The following is a 22,085-nucleotide window of genomic DNA, read 5'->3' as shown; positions in this document are numbered from 1 at the left end:
GAAGACACAGTAAATATGAAACTCAGTCCCCTGGAAGTTACTGATATTTCACAGAAATAGACACTGTGCACAGCACAAAATTAAAGTGACAAAGGGATCCAACAAATCCATTTCACAGTTGTGAAAAAATAAATTTTAAACAAAACAAACACACCAATCATCATATACTTATTTTTAGAAGGAAGGAAAAGGTTTATTTAATGTTCCCAATACCAATGCACTTCAGTAGGTTAATGCGCTGCTTTTCCCTTTCCAACATGTTTAATCTGTCTAAGGGCATCAAAATTGCAAGGAGAAAGCAGAAGCCTTTTGTTTCAAATGCCATAAGAACTTAATACACAGAAGAAAATGACACCTACAATAAGCCAAATAAAGAACTTGACCGACAAGGTCACATAAAGCATAATAACCTTTAAAGGAAAATGGAAATTAAGAAATACAGGCTACACTTCTGAGAGGGAAGCAAGCCCATGCAGCTATGGATATTCTAATAGATTCATAGACTATGAGATATTTCTCAAGTCTAAACAATTTTTGCTATTAAGAGTTGGCAAACAGAGCATCGTGTCTTTCTGGTCATGTTCCCAGTCACTTAAATGGACAGAATTTCAAGGCAGGCCAATAAACAGGCCATTTCTCATGAAGGGATTGGTTTTTCTGTACTCCATATTAGAAACAATACAAAATAATTAGCATTCGTAAAAGAAAATAGGAGAATGTATTGGACCTATAATACAACTTTATGTTAAAGTCTCTACTGCTTTTCCCTCATAAAACACACTGTGTTGATTACATTCCCTTAAAAGAACTCCTTTCAAAGGGAATTTGCAAGAACACTACTGTTAGTGCCCTGTACTTCATTAGGAGCACAAGATGAAATGGTATCACTGGCTGCAACAGTTTGGTTTTCCATAGGAAAGGCAAATTACAACAACTGAAATCACCTCTAATTTCTAAACCCCAATATAAGATTTTACTGTTTCTGTCATAACCGTAGTGAAAAAGTAAAATAGACTAGACTAACCCAAACAAATAGTCAGTAAACTTTTGTAAGAGGTTTGAGTAGATTTTTCCCACGACTCATACTTCCAAAGACATACTCAAATACCAGAAAATTACTTCTTAGCTGTAAGAGGTAATGATGATACACTTTGAGAGACAAAACTTCTGACAAGACCCACTAAGATGTAAACATCACACAGCACTTTTCACGCGTATTGAATTGGCAAGAAACCTTCTGAATTTATATAAAAAATCTGTCTGCTCTTGTCAATAGTTGCAGTTTCAAACTACAAAAAAGGGACAGCTGCAATTGAGTGAAAGAAGCCTCCTACATCCAATCTTGTAAACACACTTTTAGGATACTTAAGCTGGAATCAGATACCAGTCTTTCTTGTTATTGTCTCCCAAATTCTGGAGAAACTCAGTTTAGCTTACATGGGAAGTACAGGCACTCCCCTCCCTGAAACAATACTGGGGACACATCCAAACAGGTGCTCAAATGACAACAAAGCTTCTTTTGCACCATTCTTTTCAGGTACACACATACTAGTGTTGGTACTCCTAATTCAAAGATTTGTCTGACAAGAGTATGTTGTTTCTGAAAGGCTTAGGACAGATGTCTAAGTAACGAACATACAAAGATGGGACATGTGAACGATGCTGTATATTTTCCCCAGCTCCAGCAACCAGAAATTCAGCGATTCTGAAAATCTGCATGCGCACAGGGTGCGCTCAAAGCATGCTGTTAAATCTTTATCCCCCACAGGATTGTCCAACTTACTTTTGAAACTGCTATTGTCTTTTAAAGTATCTTTTTGCAGTAAGTTCTACAACTTGCATCTTTGCTTTCTTTATCCCTTTCATCGTTTCCCTTTGTCCAGATTGATTAGGCCCAATTTTCTACTTCCAGAAGCCAGCCCAATCCTGTCATTCTTGTTCATGCCTCTTCCTTTGCTGCTTAATCTTGGAACAGTGTCCAAAATGGCACATAATATTCAAGATGGGGATTTATAATGTGGCCTATTCAAGCCTTCTCTTTTGACCTCTACTCCTCTTCCATAGTAACTTCTAACAATTAACTTGTTTCTGGTTTTGTTTTTAATTTAAAACTAGCACTGAGCAAGCATATGCAGAAAATAACCCCAAAACCAATGCCTTTTTCCTTATAAGCAATGGGTAGTCAGGAGCCAGTTGTGATTTTGTGTTGTGCTATAGGCATAGCTTTGTGTAAAAGTCTGTTTTGTACCCTCTTTGTTACTTGACATTCATCTGCACTGAAAGTAATCCCTCATTTTAATCATGAAGTCATTCAGCGCTCTCAGATGTCTGCAGTACTCAGAAGGAGCTTCAGGGACCCTCTTCCTTCTCCTGTACCTTCATGCAACATCCACATCCTCTACTACACTAAGTGACAGACTGATGACAGAATGGTTAATAAGAAGCATCCCACTTGAATAAGCAAATGAACAAACACCAGCAACAAGAATTTCTTAGAGTGTTAACTGCAAAAAAACCCATTACTGTAACTGATTACAACTCAAGTACCGGAGAGGGAAATATATGATCTACAAAACTGATTAGGAAATAATAATAGTAATAATAACAGCAATAATAACAACAACAATAATAATATAGTAAATTAATGCTAGAAGTAAGTTGTAATTTCTGCAAAGTTCTTTCTGTACTTCCACTGCTTTATAGTCCCGTGTATATATAATCCACAAGACTTCATAGTAGTTGTCCAGTGCAGGTTGCCTCATATTCATTTCTGCCGACAAACAGTGGTGTTTTGCTACATGTCCATATGTACTAGAAAGCTCTAACTGTACACACTGTTAAGCTTCTCCAGTCTTAACTCTGCACTACATCAAGTATTTCACATAATGAGAAACCAACCCTAGACAGTGATACTGCATTGCAATCATAATATATAACAGCTTCCAGTAATTTTTCCACCTCTGCTCTAGCAATTAGACAGCTAGTATTTCTTAGAATTGCAGTGTATTGGCACAAATGATAGAGATTTAAAATGCGGGTTCTAAAAACTGTCAAACCCTTATGTGCTCCAAAAAGCTACTCTATATATGTGCCCATTTTTTTGTCCAAATACACAAGGGTCAGACAAAAAAAACCCCAAAGCAGACTAACCCCACGGTTCAGGAACAAAGAGCGGGAGGGGAGAGACTAAGAGATGGCTACAGAACATGTTCTAACCTGTCACAGTGAGAGAAGGCTCAACTCGATCTGTTCGCTTAGACGAGTGGATGTGTGTGTGTGTTCAAATATAGACGTCTTCTTACCCTCAGACAGAAAATGTCAGTGTGTGCCACGCTTTGTCTGTGAAACAGTTTTTAGCTAATAACAACACCACTGTGCTTGAGCAACCACCCTACTCTCCAGACCTGCCTCCCTCTTCCAAAACATCAAGTTGATGGTGAAAGGAAGCCATTTTTTCAGGAGAAGATGTGAAGACAAAAATGATGGAGATTCTCAACAGCTTTTCAGCAAACAATCTGCATAATTTCTTTGAACACTGGCAGCATTGTATGTAGTTATGTTTCAGCTCAAAAGGGAAGGTGATCATAGTTGTTTTTCTGAATTTATTAAATAAAAAGAGTTACAGGCACTTTCTTTTTGCGTCAAACATTGTATGTATTTACATTGCTTACATTTTGGAATCAAACAAAAATTCCAGCTTCCTTCGAATATTACTAAATAAGAAGGAAAGAAGGAAGGAAGGTAAGAAGGAAAAAAATACTGAATTTACTGTACTTTTCACCTAAACCACTGTTGTGCTTTGTGTTTCTGAACACTGTCTCAGATGGTATAGGTCATTTATGAAAGAAAGATACACTTCACTTACATCCTTCCAGAACATGGTGTTGAATTGATGCAGCACATAAAACAGTGCTGATAATAATAATAATAATAATAAGGTGTGCATATCCCAGTATTAGAATGGGCACCCCCAAAGACGCCTGGGAGAAGAAAGGGGCGAGGAAAGGGGGATACTTCTTCAAATTACGGGCTGCTGATTGCTATAATGCTCACTGGTGTCGAAACCTCTTCAAAACTCTTACAGTTGGGAGTGGGTATACGTGCACTAACTTTCCCTTTTCAAATAAAAGTTAATCATTTCTTGATTCTGTTTCCAGGAAGTGGTTACACAGGGAACCATTAGATGTTCTTCAGCCACCTTCTGTTGCTTTTGCAAATACAGCACCTTTCCACACACAAAGAATGTAGGTTTTGTGCACGGGCTAGCAGGCAAATTGTTGTGGTAGTGCTTGGTGAAACATCAGCAATACAAGTCACCATTAAACTGTCCTGCAGTGGCTGTCAGGCTCGATTGCCAATGTCTATCTTCAACTCCTAAAACCAGCCACTTTCTCATGTCCTTATTTCCTCTTTTCCTTATATATTGTATAAGTGTTAAATTTAAATGCCATTTTGAAATATTGCTCCCACAAATTCTATGTTTCTCACAGGACACTGTTGTTGTGGCCAAAAGGATAAGGAGAGAAACACATAAGGAGAGAAACACACAGACACACACATGTATCTTGAGTAATAGTTCTCTACTCAATTAAGAGTTTCTCAGCCTTATATCAGTTTTTATCTTGGCTGCCATGTCACATTTAGAATAATATAGTAGTAATTTTTTCCTTCTGTAGATAGTTTTCTCTGTTCCTTTGACTACTTACAGCATCAAATATATCTATGTTTTCAGTGATATTGTTAGGAAGATAACATTACTGGTTGCGTCAAACACATGTTATAGGCTATGTAATTATTTTTGCTTTTGAATGTTTTCTCTACTGTAAGCGTAAGCATCCACATAAGGATAAACTTGTAAGACCAACCAAACGTGGTAGTAATCAGAACATAAAATTCTATCACCTAATGTAGGCAATCACTACAAGAGGAAACAACTTCTCTCTGCTCTCAAGTTAAACAGATTTACCTTAGTCTGACTACTTTAAGTCACATAAGTGGAAATAAAAGAAACTTTGCATACTTTAAAAAGACTTGGCTAACAAGATAGACCTAACATTTAAGACCATAGTTAAAACCATGCCCGTAAAAACAACAGGGGTAACATCATTAATGTAATTTGGCAACAGAGCTCTTAAAAAGTCTGACTAAGTCCTATTAACTCTGAAAAAAGAATTCTGCATTTTTATGCATAAGGTATTAAGTAAGCCTTCCACATACTGTCTTACAGTGGAAAAAATGCCCCCCTCCTAACTACTGCAGAAAGCTCTCCAAATACATCTTCATTCTTATTATTTCACGGGAAACATAAACCCTCCTTAAATGAGTAAATTCTTTTTCTCCTTCATCATGGCATCAAGATGAATTAGGATTGCTTCTTCTTTCCTTCCACTTCAGACTTAGACTCCCGTTGGAGTGATTTTTCTTCCATTAAATCTATAGTCAGGATACTACCGATAAACAGAAAACCATGAACATCATCTTTCTCACAATTTTAGCTGTTATACAAGGTGGGTCTAAGAAAAAAAAATTATCCCAAGCCCTTCTTATATTACTCCAATCAAGAAATCCCAGCCACATTTCAAAGTAGCATGCACCAAAGTATTGGATGAGAGAAGTAGAGTTAGTTGTGTTTCTCTTTCTCACAAATAAATACAAATTAGAAAAACCTTCCCCAGGTTACAGATGCCTTTTTGAGGTCTTTTAACACTGGGAACATTTTCTAAGGAAAAATTCTCCTATCTTGTCCTTTGATATTCTTGGAAGTGCAGGTTATGATACTGCAGTGTTCATCTGAAATGCTCTCCAATTTGAGAGCTAAATAAGGACATCTCTTGGGGCTCATCTATAGAGGAAAGCTATAGCAAAATAGGCTAAGGCTTAAACTCTAAGTATACCAGCTATTTCACACTAACTCCTAAGGTGAACACATTCTATATTAAGAACACTTCACTGCAATTTAATCCAATCCCCAAAGTGATCTGAAAAGAATGTCTCTCTTCACATGGAATGAGAGCGTCCTAAAGTAAGGCTAGCCTAGAACAAGTACTGCTAAAAGGCATTCCAGCCAGTTTTCTACAGAGACAAAAACATACATGCCATGTACACATGATATAGTTCTTGTAAGGACATCAAAACTTTCTAAATAATTTCAGCCAAATTATTAATGAAATTTAGATAGATTGGCATAGCATCACTGTGTTGGCAGGATACTTTCATTTAGCTTCTTATTGAAAACAACATATCAATAAGTACTCACATTTCATTCTTATTGCATAGACAAGCATTTTCAATACCAGAGTTCATAAGAGCTCTATTCATAACTGCCCACAGAAACACTGGGCATTTCAGCGCAGAAAAGCAGTAGGCAAAAAGGGCTAGAGGGCTCTCAGAGGCTCAGGACACTGATGTGTACGTATTGGAGGCCCTAACCTCTTGAGCACTCAGAGTATCTGGAGTGAGCTGGGAAGAAGCATCTCTGTTTTTACATACCTGCCTCAAGGAGGTACATGTACCTTTGCATCCACTCCTTGATATCTGTCATTAATAGAAGATGTCTTGACTTCCAGTGGGACTTTCAGCAGCAGGTTCATTAAGAGGCAGCAATGAGTAGTTAGTTACCTGAAGTTGGTAAGAGCTGGCAGCAGTGAGGCCATCTTCCAGTATGCAAGTACATGCAGCTGTGTGCCTCAACACAGCCAGCTACACCATATACTTGGGTAGCCTGCAATACATAACCTCGCTGGCTGCTGCTAACACAGGCAATCTGCTCTGCAGCAGCATCGCCTCATCAGAAATTACTGACCTTGACAGAAATAACTGGCTGAGGTGAAAGCACAAAGGAGGAGTCTCTTGAGTCCTCACTCAGATCTTTTGGGTGTCTCTTAGAGGTGAACGGCCCATTCGGAAATGCACATGCCAAGCAGGTTCTTACTCTGGATTCAGAGGTACTCAACAGAAAGCAGTCTCCACTGGACATTCAAGGATTTGAGCCAAGACTTTCTTAAAGACCTTGCTTTTAGACAAAGCAGAGAACGGCTATTTACACTACTTCTAAAGAGGGTTGTTCTAGAGGCTAAATCTCCCCCCAAGTTTTCCCAATGACCTAAGAAAATAAGTCCACATCAAAAGCAGGATGATGAAGAGTATCTTGGGATATCCCATGCAACAGGTGCTGGATAGTTAGATGCTCTGAGCTGAAAAAGTGATTCAGAACAGTGTATCACCTTGCTAACTTTGTCCTTTTATATTGTTGGAGAGGAGTAAATCCCAAACATCTACTGGCAACAGCTGAAATGAGGTACGATGGAAAGGAGCAAATAAATACCACCTGTGCTCTCAAGCTGAATATGATCTCTACGGTTTGATTTTTTGGCAATACTAGCTAGCATCAGCAGATATGCCTGAACTGGAAACCTCCTAGAGAATATACAGACTTCCTTATTCTTGCTATGTTAAATAATAAATAACAACAACAATTCTAAACAAAAAGCAGAAAAAGTTCTAAAATCAACATTAGGAGACTTCTGAGTGTAAAAGACTTTGCTTATGGAACATCTACGTGATATCCTCCATCAACTGGGCTTTGCCCTCTATCACAGCAGGCAACTACTAGAAAACACAGGAGACATTTGTCTCCACATCATCTTGCCCCCCAACTTGGCCCCAGTACAAATAATACAGTTCTCCAGGTTGTGGGATTTGCAGAGATAGCAAACATCTTGAACACGGCCAGGAGTCTTGGAAAAATGCCCATTGTAACAAATGACAGGACAAGAGAAAATGGCCAGAAGTTGTTGCAGAGGAGGCTTAGATTTAAGATTAAGAAAAATTACTTCACCAAAAGGGTGGTCAAGCACTGGAGCACGCTGCCCAGGGAAGTGGTGGAGTCACCACTCCTAGAGGTACTTAAGGGACATGTAGATGTGGTGAACCTGGCAATGTTATGTTTACAGTTGGACTTGACAATCTTAAAAGTCTTTTCAACCTAAGCAATTACATAATACTATTCTATGTTTTCATCAAATTTTGAAATTGATAATATAGTGGTAAACAAGCAAATAAAATCCCCATGCCCAGAGTAAACCATAAGAAAGTAACTAATGCTGATAGCCGTGAACAGAGAAGGCAATGCTCCAATCTCAGCCAGCAGCTGGGAGGAACTGGAGGCAGTGAGCTGCCTTTACACAACAGAATGTACCACAAATGCATGGAGAGCATTTGGGTGCACACTCTTCATATTGCTAAGGAAAGAAATCAGCTTCTTTTTAAGACCCTAGGCTTTCATAAATATGACAACAGTCAGTGAAGAACAGTCTATCAAAGGGAAAATCTCACAGACAAAAAAGCCTAAACTTATAACTCCAGAAAGCAATAATTAGGTAGTTAACACATGCTGCCATACATAGAAAATGGTGCAAAGCTGCTAAAGTGACTCCCCTCAGGCTTCAGAGCAAGTTGGTACAGAAGCCAGAATTATTACAGTTACAGGTGTCCCAATCCCTAAAAGCTACTTTGCCCTATAAAAATCCGCTTTTGTAAAGAACTAGGTATTTTTTTCTTTGCAAAAATTTTATGTATCTAGATAAAAGTACAAGTAGCAATACTGACACTATTGATAGTCAGAAGAGACAGCTAAAAATGTAATGGAATAAGTCCTATTTTGGAACAAGTTTTAAATTGGCAAACCAACTGAGAACTGTTTAGGAGAGAAGAACTTGAAAACTGCTATCAACCATGTCAGAAAACAAGGGATGCTTAGTTAGGTACTATAACACCTGTTGATAGACAAAAGCAAGAACAAAGTGTGTAATATCTGATGCTTTAAATCAAAGTGTACAGTGGCCTCTTAGTTTCATAGTTTGTCTAGCTGGTAATAGAAAAGTAAAGTTTATTTAACTATTTGGATATGGGATGTAGGAGCATATCTTTTCACGGGAGTCATACTAGTGTGACAATAGCTCAAGAGCCAATATGTAGATTTTAAAGAAAAATATTATCAATGTAAATGAATGAATAGACTAGGGTCTTCAACCTGGTAATCTGAGAAAGCAAGGAAGTGGGGAGGGAAATCTCCATTTTGATTCAGGGCTTGAGAATTGCTGCAATTCCAATTAATTCAATTCCAAGTCTATCAATAGAGCCTCAAATATTCAGCAGGAAGTTCATAAAGCTGTGCTTGTACATACATTTACTAAGAGGTGGTTCATGGGTGATGGGCTCTTAACATTTTTAGATACAGTAGACTTGTAAATACTGAATCTTGCCTTAGGAAACAATCCATTAAGAATACACAGAGAAGCCAAAAATACCAGAGGAAGTCACTACATAAAAGATAGAAGAACCATGATTAAGTAAAGCAAAGATTGTGTACACACAAATAATGGGACTAGTATAGAACTAGACACAATTGTGAGCTCAATTTTAATTTGGAAACCATTTAAAGCATGTCATAGATCAGAAAATGACAGATTAATTACATGACTGGTTGTGTCCTGAAGCCTGCTAGTGACCCACCTGTTCAAGCCTGATTCTGACCTCCAAACAAACAGAATAAAGAAAATAGAAACAGGATAGTATCAGCAAATAGAATTGAAATTTAATTTCTACTAAGATGAATGCTGTGAAATTTTAGATAGATGTGCTATATAAAAAGCTATTGCTTTAAATACTCAATTCTAAGGACAGAGTGTATAAACAGAGGTAAACTTATACAGTAATTGAGTTATTTTCTTCAGGAGTGAGATGTAGCTTCAATTAAGTCCACATGGTTAAACAGGGCAATAAAAACTAAGGGGGAAAAATAGAATATTCTATACTTACAAGAAAATAGGAAGTAAAGAACACTGGGAGAATACAGGGAGATGCTAAAACAGATAAAGAACGGGTATTAGAAATGCAAAGTAAAACTCTAAAGTTCTCATACTTACAGATGCTAAACATGAATTATTTTTCCAGTGATTAAAAAACACGATAAGAGAGAGGAGAATTAGACCAAAAATAAAGAGTGAAATGTAGTTTAAGTTACAAAGTCAAATAATATATTAGTGAGGAAACCAGCATGCTAAAAGAAACCAGAAAAGATTTGCAGTGCGTATGAATCTATTGTACATATAACAAATGACAGACTAAAAGGCTTCAAATAAGATTGCTGACTTACATACTAACAAACAAACAAAAACAACAAAAAAAAGAGAAATAGACAAATGTGATATTCTACACAAGAAATGTAACACAGCAAGTCAAATACCCCTGAGACTTGCTTGCTAAAAGACTAACAAATTTGGGAGGTACCTTGAGTAATAAAACCTGTACTGATATACGGGTTGAAAGAGTTAGAAAAAAATCCTAAATAAAAAGAAGCCTTAAACTTCTGAGTTTATTTATGTTTATGAACAAGACTGCTCTCAGTCATGTTTCAAAGGTGCCCTCCCAGTTAAAACCTACTGGAGAATCAAAACAATACTCAGGAGAGGCATATTGGACACTCCAGAGAAATTTCAACTTCTTACAAGACCTCATTCATTACTTGCCATATATTTTACCAATATTTTGCAGTTTCGTACCATTACAAAACATGCATCAGAAGCCTCTCTATTACATATACTTACATCTGATGTAAATTTCAGGATTTTAAAAAAATAACACAAGAGTAACTCTAATTTGCTCAGGATCAAAAGTCTCTACATAGAATAATTCATAGTGATATAAAGTTGGAAGTACATTGACAAGTAAAACTCTTCTATCTAAAATTAAATTTATTTTATAAAATCCTAAAACATTGAAGTTTCTATTGATGCCAAAAAGTGGTAGCTAGTATCAACAAGGACTTCAGATCTATTGTATGATAAGAATGGTAATATTTTCTGTCATTGGGAGTTTGATAGGCAGAGTTATAACAGACTCTTCATCTCCATTTTATTTCAGAATATGTTGCTATTTCACTAATACATATCTATAAGGTCAATAGTTAACTGAAAAACAAGATATCCACTTGCAGCTTTTCATTCACTTTTTATCTAGACATTGACATTTTGGTGATTTACCAACCCAAGCACCTGATCCATTTTTAATTACTATAGTAGATGATTTTTCCAGTACAGCTACATCACAGAAGATACTACGCCATCAGATATTGCCCCCCACTGCTCAGTTAAAATACTATCAAGTTCTCAAAGGAATTTACCTTCAATGTGTTCTTCTCAATCATTATAATTAACAACAACACTGCAGGGGGATCACCTTACTTGTTCATTAATTATTAAATAAAATCATGTGCTTATTGAAATTTCTAAGAGAATGTGGTGTTTTGTTTGTTTTTCTTTTTAAATAACTACTTTCTTATCCCCCCCTCAACCAGATAAAGTCCAAGAAGCAGTATGATCATATGCTGTCTCAGGTGAGACCAACACTGCAACTGTATTAACCAAATTTACCCTTCCTACAAGGCAGAAGAGGTCTGCTGCACATCTGTCATTGGGCTCAGTTGCTCTTGCCAGCAGACTGGCGTTCCACTTAGCTGGCAAGTTCAGAAAAATCAGCCAAGGACCTTCCGTGAACCTGACCATGCCCCTGTGATCTAGGCAAGCAGCACTGAATTACTTATCAATACTTAAGTACCAATCTACTTTACATAATAAGAAAATTAAGATTTGTTTCCCTTCACTGCTCTGCTTTTTCCCCCCTGTAGTCTGCCGGACCAGAAACAAGTCATTCATCGCAGGTGTTTCTGTCTAACCAAGAGACAGGGCAGCTGGATCCCTTAATACCTTCCATCCCTCCACAGCTGAATCTGCTGAACAATTCCACAACAGCTTCCAAAGTTAAACCCAATTCCAATATAAAACTATTTACCATTAGTGCTTGTTTTACTTTCCTTTTCTAGCCTTCTCTAAGACAACTGGAATCCTATACCAAATTTACAAAAAGCATTAAATATAATTCAACTACAGCAGAATACCCGGGACAAAGTATTAGTGTTCTCCTACCCTTGGCTCATTATTTGGATAGAAATATCAACTTATGACTAAGTAGCAAGAAATGAGTAATAAACTGACATAAACAAATGAAGACATGCCAAAAACCCCTACAAAACCTGACAGACTTAATCTAATAGCAGGAACAAGCCAAACATTTTTGCAGGGTGCATTGGGTTAGCTTTCAGCTTGATCCGTTCCTGAGCGCTGCTGCTGACCAAGCAGGCAGCGAGAATGTGTGGGAAGGGGGAGGTGGAAAGAGAGGACAGAATAACTGAGAGTAATGTGAAAAGCACATCTAAAGAGAACAGCAATGCATCTGTTTCCACTTTAAATAATAAACTGATTAGTAGATAACAATTATAGAAAAGAGCAGGTATTTTCTCATGCAAACCTTTTGATTACGAGACTGAGTCCCCATATTGCGAAGTAAACTCAAATGCTACTGGTTTATCCACATAGGAAACTGGCAGAACTGAAATCAGAGAACAGGTACCACTGTAGTGCTACATGCTGTTTCATGCTCTACAACCCATAAAGGGTTTAAAAAACCCAATCTAAGAACAACCTGCAGTGAATCTATCTTCTAATATTTCAATAAACATTGAGATTATGACCTAATTTTGTAAGCATAAGGTGACTTGTAGTTTAAAACAGATCTGTGGACTAGTTTATTTACACTGTAGAAAACAGCCTGTTTATGTAACCTCTTCAAGCATCCCCAAACAGAAAAATCATGAGTAAAATCTGTAGCAGGTATCCGTGAGGGGGAATATAGCACACTTCATCGCTGCCATCAGGTTGAAGTTTATCTATACTTACCTGGAAAGCAAAGAAATTGGAAAAATTGTCTTTTGGCATCAGAAGCAGACAGGATGCCCATTGCAACACGAACTTGTGTGGGAGGTGGGAAGTAAAGCCATGCATCCGCTGAGGCTGCCACAGCCTACAGTGGGATGAAGCATGACAAGGACAGTCAGAGAAGCCCAACTATTTATCACCTCCTCTTCACAAACAGGGACTTCCCTGCCTGCTAGGTCCAGGACTGTCATGACTATAGCATGACTTTTAACTGTAATAAATTTTAGAGTAAACTGCATGGAATAGGAAAGGAGACTAACATTCAAGCTGAGGTTCCACAAATCAGTTTGATAAATGCTCCAGTACGCCCCTGGAAAAGGTTGTAAGTGAGTGTCCTGACACCTCTGAGAATTATGCATTCATAAAGCTGATGTGGGATTGCATAGTTGATGACTTTGTTAGGCTTTTGAAGGACACAAAAAACACTACAACTGATACAGACTCTAAAGATACTGGGAAAGTTGTTTTTTTCTAAACTGATAGCTATGGTAAATAGCAGACTGCACGTCAAAACATGTTCCTTCTATGTGCAATGACGTGTTGCCAATCATTACCAGCCCATAAAACAGCTTTGTTTTCAGAGAGAGTCACGTCGTGCCACCCTGGATGGTTGCCTCACAACTGCTCCTTCCAAAGATAAAACTTTCCACTATGCATCACTCTGTACACCAGCCAGCAAGCAAAGCCTTTTCCTTTCTTTTAGGCTTGTTAAGGTTTAAAACATTAATAGTTAAAGTTTAGAATTTCCCCTTCTTTTCCATCTATCATACATAACAAAAACGAATATGATGATTACCATGAAGCAGGAAGCACTCAAGAGCAGCAATGGGCAAATAATGGATTTGAGCTTAAAGGGTGAAGTGCAGACAACAAAAAACTTAAAATAGGTAGGTTTTTTTGTTTTCAGATTCACTCCTTCTATGTAACATCTTTCAAACTGTCCTGAACCAAAATAAAAATTCTGCTTCAGAACAAAGTCAGATGGGTATTTAATACATTTAGCTTATTTGTAAATTGGATTCTGCTTTTTCCTGTTCCAAGCTCTGCTTTTGTTAAAATTTCTATTGTTATAAAAAATGTTGCCCATATTCATTAGGGAGTGATTTAATTATAGCATTTATTATTCAAGTTATTGCAGTAGTTTTAATTCTTTTGCTGTACAAACCTGAATACATATTATTTGTGTTACCTAAAGAAAAGATAAATAAGAAACATAATAAAGTTTGCAAATACAGCATTTAACTCAACAGGTCTCCCTGAGGAAGATGAAAACTGAAGCAGAACAAACCCAGCATGATATCCTACAGGTTGATTTCTAAATAATCATAACTTTAGTCCCACATGTGTTTAGCGGAAAGCTAGAAATGATTTAATGTTAAATTCTAAAATTAGAAAGATGTTTTCCTTATGTAGTAAAGGGAAACCAATGGCTTAAATTCAGGCCTGTGCTGTTTCAAGACCACTCTTTGAATGGGTCTGTCAGTGATTTCACTCTGCTTTTAAAAAGCTACACGTGTCAGTGGTCACAAGGCAGTTAGAAACAACTTCTCACAATTATTTTCCTTCCAAAAGCATTGGAGAACAATTCCTCTCTCTGCCATGACTTCTCTACAAAACCCAAAGCTTTTGTCCTACACAGCCTCACTAGTGAATAGTGCTGATGGCCCGGTGCAGTCACGCTACACAACGAGGACCCATAGGCAAAAAAAGTGAAGTATGGCCCATTTAAAATAAATACATCTACTCCCTTGTGTTGCAATCTTACCTTATCATACCCCTAAGAGGTATCTTTTAAGGTTCTGATGTAACTAAATACTTTGACAAGTAAAATCAGCCCAGTCTTTGAAGGCAAAATGAGATTCCCCCAGTTTGTAGGCAAAACCAGAAAACTACACATCTCCAGAGAAGTGAAGTATTTTCAGTGAAAACTGCCCTCATTAAAACGCTTTTCCCCTGCATCCTTGACTAGCTAGAATTATCAATATCTTTGATGTCCCAAATGCAGACAGCATACTGACTTTATCACATCACCTACACCACCTTCTGCTCTCCCAGATGACCCTCAGAGAGAACCTACTTCCAGTTCCTTGCTATTATCACTGCGTGGTGACTCAACAGCTACCAGCCTTTCTACTAGCTGACACATTCTTTAACTACAGAGCTACAGGTGTTTCCAGGTGACCCCAATAGATTGATTCTCCTTCATGCAAAACCCTTTTGACTGAATCAATAACCACATCTGCAGAGCAGCCTAGGGGGAGGAAGATGGATTAGATGACAAAGGTCTCCTCCAGCTGTATTTCCTTGTATTCCATGATACATATGTGATCACACTACGTAGCATTTTTGCCTCTTTGTGCTAACCTAAAGACAGCTGCTTTTTAACAAGCTGGAATACAAATAAAAGGTACCTGAACCGATAGTATTAAGTGCAGATTAGCAAACTGTGGACAATGATAGTCGGGTTCCTACCTAACTGCTGCTTTCAGCCCTGATGGGGAGCTCTTTGCCTGTGTCCTTGAATGAACCCTGGTGGGAAAAAAGTCCTCCTCTGTGGAGATGCCAGACTATTTGCCTGGGAAGCCACAACCACAGATCCAATATGTATCTGTATCCCTGCCACAAAATTTAGGGTCTCATGCTATGTAAGGTCTTCCTAAGAATGTTCTTACGGATTGCAATCTCCACTTTGAATCAATCATAATGTGAAAATTAATTACTCCTGTTTTATGCATTATTTTTAAAATACTTCCAAATCAGGAGACTGGACTCTATAACTGGGTACAAGAAATTATAACCTTCTAACAGTTTCAAAATAACAATGAGAAAAAAAGCTTGTGGCAAGAGGAAACTTCTAAATGATCTGATTAAAACTGACAATTCCCTTTTCTCCAAGGGTAAGGAACACAGTCATTCATCAGAAAAAATGGCTGATCTCCTTGGTTTCAGCACAACCAAAATACTATCTAAATTAAATATTGGATAAACTTCTTACAATACATTTTGGACTGCCCAAAGGAGATTATGGCAAACTCTAGGAGTCATTCTCTGAGATGACCTCCTTTAGTTCCTGGTGTTTAGCTAGAATTTGGTGAGATTGCAGCAAGAGAAGTAAAGCCAGTCTGATTACTCTATTACACCTTTCCCCTGATGTGAGGGATTCAGGAATATCAGATAGAACAGTTGTAAGGGTGAACATAGAAAGTTTATGTTTTCCTGGCTTGCTGCATTTCTTGGGGGATGATGGCAACAGTTTCTTTTTGAGTGCATTTTTTTCTCTTCCTTGGACTTAGCAGTGGTTTTGCAACTGCTTGTTTTGTCCAGCATTGCCTACTGGTACTATATTACTTGTGAATGCTGAAATCACCTGATCATCCAAAGCAGATTAAGGCAGAAGAGGAAATCAGTTTTCCATAAGTCTCAGCCAAAGCAGAGCCAGCTCCCTCTCAAGGGGCTTCAGGTTCCTCCTTTTTGTTCCTCTAAATCAAGCAGTACTTTGTCTAGCCAATATCCCCACGAGCCAGAAGAGTGTTGAGAAGCTGCACAAGAGTTGCAGGAGAGTTTTCCACCCTGGCAGTGCCTTTGGCAGCTGCTGTCCCAGGCTGGCAGGGAGGAGGTGGTCGTCTCCCTGCTGGGCAGGCACAGAATGGATGCGGCAAGGGCATGGAGTCACTCTTGGACAGCGAAGCACAAGATCGCGTTATAGAGAGATAGAAAAGGCTGATGAAATTTATCAAAAAGGGAAGTATTGAGGGCAAAGGGAGTTGAAGCAGGAGTCTTTAGGTGTGTGCCAGAAGAGGCAGCCACAGTTGGCTGCATTTTGGTGAGCAGCCCCTTCCCCAACTGGCCTGCACAGAGAGAGCCTCAGCCCTTCCTGCTCCAGCCAGCACAGCCCTCCCACCACAAAAGAAGCCGATTACAAAACTCATTCCCCTCAAAAAAAGAAGTCTTTTTAAAGAAGCCTGCCTAACAGGTGCAGTATTTCTCTGTTGAGGAGATCCACTCACAAAAAGAGACTGCTTTCCCTGCTGTTAGCATTGTGTTAGTAGGAAACATTTGCAGGCACAGTTGCATTCATTTCCAAGCCAGGCTATGTTCACTGTAGGTGATCTTCAGACAATGTGATGGATAAAACTCAAAGAGAGTTTTGCTGAGTGTGCACAGTCAAACATTTTTAGAAACATTTAAAAGGTGGCCAAGTCTGCACAGATTTTAACATGATAGCAAAAGCACATCTCTGATACAAAAGCCAAAGCTGTGCTAAACTGCAAATCGTTGCACAGTGGCTTCTATGAGGAGCAGATGATCGCTTGCCTTCTTTGACAGCTAAGAAAAGACAGAAAGCAAACTGCTGAGCAATGTATGACATTCTCAGGATACAGGAATTCCTGACATCCCATACATTTCTTCCATATAATTTCCTCTGATGCAAGCTTGATATTCACTGCAGAACTTTCTGCTATCAACTTTTTCCTTTACTTTTCCTTTCCTTCATTATTGTGATAATGTGTTCAAGTTTGGATAACAGGTGAAGAGCCTGAGGTTTTTGCCACTCCTCTTTCCAAAAGATTAAAATCTCAAGCCAATATGCTTCATAGTTGTCCCAAAGTTTAAATAGTGTAAGATAGCTGAAAACAAATCCAATCCTTGCAAATGTGACACACAACGACTCCCTGTTACATTTTCAGTAATCTATCCATTAGATTTTGCTGTCCACTGAAAGTTAGCCTACAAACACTAAAAATTCCATGAAAACTTTTTATTTATTTTAGAATTTCTTCATGGAAAGAATGTTCCTTTACCTATCACAGTAAAAGAGATTAATTTGCACTGAAAATTGTTCCTTCTCATATGCTTAGCAAAACTGCATTTATGATTCAAGAGAATCAATTATTGTTTAATCCCATTTTTGTAATTTTTTTGCTATTGTAATTGATTCTTCTATTACGTGGATTTTAGTATTAAACTTCATTAAAATAATTTAACTTTGGCTTATCTACTTTACATCTATAACCTATATAACCAAAAATTGCTTTTGTTATCTCTCGGCAAAGACTTGTTTGTTGGTTAATTTATCAGTGTGACCACATTAAGATACATTTTCTTTTACAAAATATGAAAAATTGCATACTCTTAGATATTACTATGAAAGGGCAAAAGTGAAGTATAATCAGATGTAAAATATCAGAAGTACATAGACATTTATCTGCATGTATACTTTTATTCCAACATTAATAAATTGTGAGAATCACTTATTCAAAGCAAGTATTCACATCCTTTTTGCAAGTTCCAAGTGCTCAAGTTTCATAAATAAATAAAATAATAACTCCCCCTCAACACTTAAAAGTAGTCCACAAATACCAATGTTAGTTAGAGTGAAAAAGGCCAATGGAACTTGGAATGCACTAGCCAGACTGTAAACTTATGAGATGAGAGAATATCAACAATATCGCAACATTAACTTTGTGGCAGTGCTAAGCACTAGAGCAGTAGAGCATAGATGGAATATTACTTAAGTCTTCAGTGGTTGTAACAACTGTAATGAAGTTAATGTAAAAGAATTGTGGGTATTTCAGGCAAACACATTTGGTCAAACAGAGTGTTTGTCTATGGAATTCCTTGGGTTTAGAGGAATGTAAAATGTTTTGAGAGTAAGATACACAGACAGAGAAAACAAATACGCTCTAAACTTTAAAATACTTGTCTTTTAGCTGTTCATCTATTTCACAATTTAAAATGTCTAACACTAGTTGTAAGAGGAATAAAAACAAATGCACTCCCTAAATCAACCACAAATACTGACATCTCAGAGAAAGCTAAGTATTTCAAAGATGGAACCAAGACCAAACAAAGTAAAGAACATCCTTCACAATAAAATCAACTGCAAAAAAAGTGGTTGTGGAACGGCAACCATCACATAAAGCCCCATCAGCCCTGCTCAGGAAACCTGGGTATATTTGGGGGAATTAGCTTTCAAAGTAAGAGATGTTTTACTGTATTTCTACTCACTGAAGCGTGTGGCACTTTTATTAAATGTTCATTGCCATCTTATAGATTTTTACTGTATAACCCTTTCAAGTAAGCTAGAAGTTAGAGTAACATGTTTTCTGCAGCATTCATTTCTATCCCACTACTGTTCCCCATGCCTTTTCACCTCACAGCAACCGAAAAATCATGTAACACAATGAGGGCGAAAAAACAGACAACCTGCCAACAAGCTAAGAGACCTATTAACTGAGTTTAAAGAAAAAAAATATTCCAAAAAGCCCCTAAAACACATCTGCATGTCTTCACAAGTGAAATTCAATGTTTATTAAAAACACAAACCAGAGCTTTGTAGATGTATTAGTTCCTTTATGGAAAGACCAGAGTACAGTAAACTACCTGAACAATTATAAAGCAATTAACAACTTGAATTCCACCGGCTTTACTTTAATTATGAGGAAATCAAACACCTGCCAGTGAATTTAATGAACGCTTATACTAGAAATGAGAAAAAATCTCTGTAAGCAATAACAACTCTGTATGTCCCATAACATAGGCTAAGCTATGTAATACTGAAAGAGCACTATATTCTTGGCAACTGCTCATTCTAAGCCAAAAATCTAAATCTCAGGAACACTACAATTAATTATCCAGTATTGCAGGTTTCTGTAAGACGTTTATAAAATTCTTAACTTCATACTCTCTAATACAAACAAAAGAGCTCTACCTCACAGCTGGAACCATGTATTTTATTTGTATTATGTACTGAAACTAGGTCCACTAAAGTAATTTCAGACATGTCATGGGAAAGCACTGATTAGATGGTCTCAAAAAATAGTGGTCAGATCCCCTCTTTAAAACACTACATTTCGTAGGCCACAAATAGTTCAATGATTTGCTATTGAGCCTTCCTCCCACTGGACTGAATTTTTCCAAGAATCACATAAGAAAAGCACAACAAGACTAAAAGACATGGAAGAGGCAGCAAGAACCCTTAATTCTCCTGAATGAAATTACGCTTCACCAAGCATAACTGTCTTCGTAAAACTTTAGATCAATCTGATACTTTTCCACCATTTCCTACCAGCCTAAAAAGCTGTCCTAGTGACTTCATACTACTGTGCACTTACAAGCACAGTCTCAGGGGCTCTTATTATCCTGGCCTTTAATAAAATCCAAAAAAAAAAAAAAAAAAAAGAAATAACAGATTTATAAAATTCTGTAGAGTCTTAAATTTAAGGTAGAGAGCTGGAAATTGTCACTTACTAGATTTAATCATATTATTAATTCAGAGCAGCAGACTCAGGCAATGAAACCTGAATAAACCTGAATTCTCCCCAGTTTAGGCAAAAAAAAAAAGAAAAAACTTGGTCCTCGAGTCCAACAAGTACATATTTTGTGGGCAAAGGCCTGCTACACTGACAATAAAAAAAAATAACATGGCTTAAACAGGATTTAATCTAGCTCAGATATAACAACACTCCCCTCCCCTGTTATTATTATATTACCTATAGACCACAAAATTTCCCAACTAGTGTGGGTATGTATTACATAAATAGCAATACTGACCTGTGAATATACAAAGCAGGAATCTGTAGCACAGGAGTGATGATAGAACTGGGCATCAGTGTTTGGAGTTTTATGGGGCAGATAATATTAGACATACGTAATGTTAGACACAGTTAAGCTCATCCTCCATATCATCCATAATGCACTTCTAGCATTATGCATACACATCACCACAAATTACACTATCAAATAAATATACAAAGACTTCTTCTTAGAAAATCCACATTTGAGAATTATATTATGCCACTTCCCTCACAGGCGTACAAGAGTGAAGCTATCTCATGACAGCCTTCACATAGCAGAAGTTATGATTTGCCACCGACAAAAGCAAAAAAGCAAAGCTGCAATTGGATGCAACCACAAAAGGCCCTAAATTAAGTATTTCTGGAAACTAAGAGGAGTTTCGGTATCAGAAGTATTACTCCCTTAGAAAGGTATATTGTTCTGGAAGGTATATTACCTCTTCTAGCAAAATGTTTCCTCTTACAGAACTATTAAGATCATTCTACACATACTGTCATAACCCTTGAACTGCAGGCTGTATTTAAATTTGGAGCATTTGTGCACTGTTGCACAAACATTTGATATCAGGTGGTCTTCATTGGTATCTTGATGAAAAGAAAGGAAAAACTGCAGGACAAACACTACTCATTAATTTTCTTAAATATAGATGATTTGTAATAAAAATTCAACTCTAAATTATTCTAATCCATCTGGGTAGTGATGTTGTGAAATTATTTCTTAAAAAGATTAAGCATATTTAACTTACAAACAAGAAAAACTCAACATGGGCTAGACTTGTTAGTTTTCCAGAATATGTTTAAAACCAGTAAGAGCCAAAGGTTTTCAAGAAAGTCTCAAGAAAATGCTTCATTGCTTATGACAAAAATAATTTTAACAGTCTGGAAGTGAAAAGCACGTAGGACAAAAAGACAAGTGGGTTTTTAGGATAAGCATAGTGTTTCTTTAAGCCTGGGACAGGAAGCTAGTGCCTGGAAAGGAAAAGTTCTCACCAGAAATTAACTTAATTGAAGCTCTGCCAGTTTATAATTAGTGATTTCACCCCCTATGCACCCTTTTTTTCAGTCCTAATCAGGTATTTTGATTAAGCACAAAAAAACCCTCCGGTATAGTTATCAAACAATATGGAACTAGATGCTGTCTTTCTCATATTATTTCAAGCTAAGAGTGATAAAATAAAATAAATGCTGAAATTATTCTTTTACTATATATTCTGTTTGAGAATGAGTATTTTTCCAACCCTCTGAATCACAAACCTTAATTTAAATGAGCTGAAGCCCACTAACAAGGCTATTAACTCATGTAGTTAGAGTCTATGTGATTTGTAAATCATTTACCTTCACAGAGAAAATGAGATGAAAATAACTATGGCACTATTTAAAAAAACAAACCAGTAAGGATCACTATCTGAAGCAAATACAAAACATAAGAAACTGCCTGTTTTCTCCTACAAAAGCACCAGCCCAAGAAGTGGGAAATATCTGGGAAAATAAAGCATTGTGACTGTGGTATGAGCAGGAACAAACATAAACCCGAATAATACAAACAAGTAGGGCACAACTTTTTGTAATGTCTGGAGGTAAAAATGAAACAGAAAGTGCAACTGATTCAGCAGTGTCAACTACTGAAACTCCAGGTCACTATGCAATAAAAGAGCTAGTGCACTATAAACATTGC

General features: G+C 37.3%; 1 protein-coding gene across 1 annotated transcript in view; it reads right to left on the bottom strand.

The window, feature by feature from the left end:
* Positions 1 to 22,085, bottom strand: part of CDYL (chromodomain Y like) — a 100,683-nt gene that overhangs the window by 11,620 nt on the left and 66,978 nt on the right. The window lies entirely within an intron of this gene.

This window comes from Phaenicophaeus curvirostris, chromosome 3 (assembly GCF_032191515.1).
Source record: "Phaenicophaeus curvirostris isolate KB17595 chromosome 3, BPBGC_Pcur_1.0, whole genome shotgun sequence".
Lineage (NCBI taxonomy): Eukaryota > Metazoa > Chordata > Aves > Cuculiformes > Cuculidae > Phaenicophaeus > Phaenicophaeus curvirostris.
The sequence above is the reverse complement of the archived record's forward strand: the minus strand, read 5'-3'. Positions and strand labels throughout refer to the sequence as shown.